The sequence below is a fragment of the Mus musculus genome, chromosome 2 (assembly GCF_000001635.26).
Source record: "Mus musculus strain C57BL/6J chromosome 2, GRCm38.p6 C57BL/6J".
Lineage (NCBI taxonomy): Eukaryota > Metazoa > Chordata > Mammalia > Rodentia > Muridae > Mus > Mus musculus.
In genome coordinates, this window is record NC_000068.7 from 85,826,498 (window position 1) to 85,830,621 (window position 4,124).

The window sequence follows — 4,124 nt, forward strand, 5'->3', positions numbered from 1 at the left end:
CTTGATTTACATATAAATATGTTATATACTTTCTCATACACAGCACGTAAAGAAAAATGCTTGCTTGATACATTTTCTTCAGAACAATTTGTCAAAGGACGGGATAACATTCTAAATACTTCCAAATATCACAAAATAAAATAGATATACTTATTTGATTGTTGATAATTTAGAAACAACTATACTAAGTTTTAAAAAGAAATTCAAAATTACCAATGATATGTAGAGTTGGACTTTTTGATAAACAAAAAATGGTTATCTCCTGACTTAAAGGCTCTAAATTAAACATTCACTCTCATTGCAAAGGCAATATGTTGGCCCAAAGCCAGTGGATAAACAACTGAAGGCAATGGTTTCTCCCTTCTTTGAATCTATCAGTGATCTCTTCATTTCTTGTTCATTTTTCTTTTGTCATAGCCAACAACTTATCATCAGGTAAAACGATGTAAGCAAAGTAATCCAGACACCGGGGGAAGTAAACTGGGTCTCATGTAGATCTTGCCAAGTACATGTTTTGTCCCTTTTAGGTTTTCTTCTTTTAACATTGAAGAGAAACTCAATATTTTAGAAATACTACATGAATAAATCTACTCACTATATGTAGGGCATTGCTCAAAAAGGAACTCATTTTAAAGCTGACAAAAATGATAATTTCATCTTTCACTACAATGACATTCTGAATGTATAATTTTGTTGCATGTGTGTGACCATGGCAACACAAAGTTTGCAGAAATAAGAAATATACAGCATTCAATGATGTAAGGTGCTTAAAATATTTACGTTTTGCTTATTCATTTCCTTTATAATTTAAAAATCTTTATTTTATTAACTAATACTGATTTTACAAATTATGGCTGTGGATCTCTGTATCTGTTTTGGTCAGATGCTGGGTGGATCTTCTTAGAGGCCACTTATGCTAGACTCCTGCATGCAAGTATAACAAAATGTCATAAATATTGTCGGAGACTGGTTCTTGCTCATGGGAATTGTCTCAAGTTGGCTGGTGATTGGTTGGACATTCACTCAGTCTCTGTTCAATCGTTGTCCCTGTACTTCTTGTATATTTTGGATCAAAAGTTTTGTGAGTGGGTTGGTATTCTTACACCTATACAGGGAGTCCTGCTTGTCCATAGGATACGGCCACTTTAAGCTTCATATCCTCCACTGCTTGAAGTCTCAGCTGGAATCATCCTCATATGTGGGAACTAAATGGGGGAATTAAAGGGAGGTGTTGAAGAAGAACAGGGGAGGGAGGATAGCCCACGTCTGGCCAGAGTTCCTCCTGCGCTCTGGGCAGGCACCAGCAGGAGGGCTGCCAGACGCTTTCCATTCGGCCAGGGTGGGCATCTAAGCAACAGACCCCACTCGACCCGGTAGCCTAGGAGGTTATGAGAGAGAGGACTTAGGGAGAGAGGTTCCCACACAGGCCAGAGTAAGCACAGTGGGCCTTGACTGGAGCACAGGAATGCCTTCTATTGGGGGATTAGAAACAGCTCATTAGAGGAAAGCCTATCCCATCGTACAAGTGCATTGGGCCTTGATGAACAGAGACAGTTTATGGTTTTAGAGCTTTATTGTAGAAAGGCAGGGAGAAAGGAGAGAAGGTGGAGAGAGAGAGAGAGAGAGAGAGAGAGAGAGAGAGAGAGAGAGAGAGAGAGAGAGAGAGAGAGACCAGCCACGGCCAAGAGGAGAAAAGGGGGAAAGGAGAGAGAGAGAAGAAAGGCTAAAGAGGAGTAAGAGGGAGAAAGAGAGGAGAGAGTGAGGAGAGGGGAGAGTAAGAGTAAGGGGAGTAAGAGAGGGAGGTGGGGATAAGAAGCCCTTCTTATAGTATGCTGTTATCTTTACTGCTGCTAGGTAAGTGGGGAGGAGTTTAGCCTGAAGGTCAGAAGCTTGGGACATTGTCTATGTGAATACTAACCATGATTCTCCTGTGGGAGCTGAGGGGGCTGTAACTTCGACAGGAACCAGAGTTCCAAGAGACATGAGGGAGTTCCTTCTGTCCCATGTAGGTGAATTATCACTACTGGGTCCTGGGATTCAACATCTTAGCTTGACTGGAGACCAGAGTGTCTGTGCATAGCCCAATGCCCAACACTCAGCACCCTGGAGCTTCTCCCATGCCAGGACTTCATGGAACTGAAAACCTTCTTCTCCTTCTCCTTCTCCTTCTCCTTCTCCTTCTCCTTCTCCTTCTCCTTCTCCTTCTCCTTCTCCTTCTCCTTCTCCTTCTCCTTCTCCTTCTCCTTCTCCTTCTTCTTCTTTTCTTTTCTTATAAGGCATCTTTTATTATATATTTTCTTCATTTACATTTCAAATGCTATCCTCCAAGCCCCCTATACCCTCCCCCCACCCTGCTCCCAAACTCACGCTCCCACTTCCTGGCTCTGAAAATGCTCTTTAAGCAAAGGGACATTGTCAACATAAAATGACAACCTACAGAATCTTTACCAATGCTACATCTGACAGAGGGTTAATATCCAAAATACATAAAGAACTGAAGAAGTTACAAACCAACAAACCAAAGAATCCAATTAAAAATGGGATACAAAGCTAAACAGAGAATTCTCAACTGAGAAATTTCTAATGGCTGAAAAGCACTTTAAAAAGTGTTCATTGTATAACAAGAGGCTGAAAGACATTTAGGAAATATTAAAAGACACTAAAATACTTTGAACATAGATCAATTGGAATTTAAATGCCAAAACTTTGCTTATTGTTTTTCATAGAACTCAATGTATGTTATGCAACTAACATTAACATCCCATTACAACTTTGAATTTACAATGGAGGAAACAATTATTTTATATACAATCTGATCTTTGGATACATTGTGCAATACAGATGTATTAGTAAATGATAAATTACTGACAGACAAACATATTACAATGTGTTGTCAATTTAGCGGAACACTGGTCATATATTTGATCAAAAATTACTTTGAGTGATTCATTGAGATATTTTCAATGATACCTACCATTTAAAAAAGATGATTGAAAGTGATTTAACCCCAAAATGTGATTTATACTGTTCTAATAATTTGAAAACAAAACAAAACTAAACTAAAAGTTCAGCAGATTTTCTTCTCACTTGCAAGTGGGATTGAGGTGTCCTCACTTGGCCACTCCAGCTTATTGACCTTTTTGAATTCTGTGGACTGTATCCTGAGTATTCTATACTTTTCTTTTGGCTAACATCCACTTATTAGTGAGTACTTACCATGCATGTCCTTTTGTGTCTTAGTTACCTTACTCAGGATGATATTTTCTAGCTCCATCCATTTGGCTGCAAAACTCAGGATGTCCTTGTTCTTAATAGATGAGTAGTATTCCATTGTATAAGTGAACCACATTTTCTGTATCCATTCTTCTGTCATGGGACACCTGGGTTGTTTCTAGCTTCTGGCTATCATAAATAAGGCTTCTATGAACATTGTGGAACACATGCTCCCGTGGCATGGTGAGAATTCTTTTGGGTATATTCCCAAGAGTGGTATAGGTGGGTCTTCAGGTAGATCTATATCTAATTTTCTGAGGAATCTCCAGATTGATTTCCAGAGTGGTTGTACCAGTTTGCAACCCTACCAGCAATGGAGGAATGTTCCTCTTTCCCCACATCCTCTCCAACATGTGTTGTCACTTGTTCTTTTGATCTTAGCCAATCTGATTGATATAATGTGGAATCTCAGTATTGATTTGATTTGCATTTCTCTGATCACTAAGGATTTCAAACATTTCTTTAGGTGCTTCTCAGCCATTTGGGCTGAGAAAGAATAGAAACAGGCAAACGTGGGAGGTAGGAGATTGGGGGTCCCTCCAGGATGCACCAGATACCAGGGAGGTTAGAGACTCTCAGGACTCAAAGGGAGGGACCTTAGATGAATTGCCCAACAGAAGGGAGAGGAAACTTATAGAGCTCACCTCCAGCAGGAAGACAGGACATCAAGTTAGGAATGGGGTTGCCATCCCACAGTCACAACTCTGACTCATAATTGTTCCTATCTGAAAGAATTACAGGAATGGACATGGAGAGGAGACTGAGGAAAATAAAGGCCTGTGACAGGCCCCAAGTGGGATCCAGCTCAAGAGGAAGTCCTAAGGCCTGTCACTATTATTGAGGCTATGGAG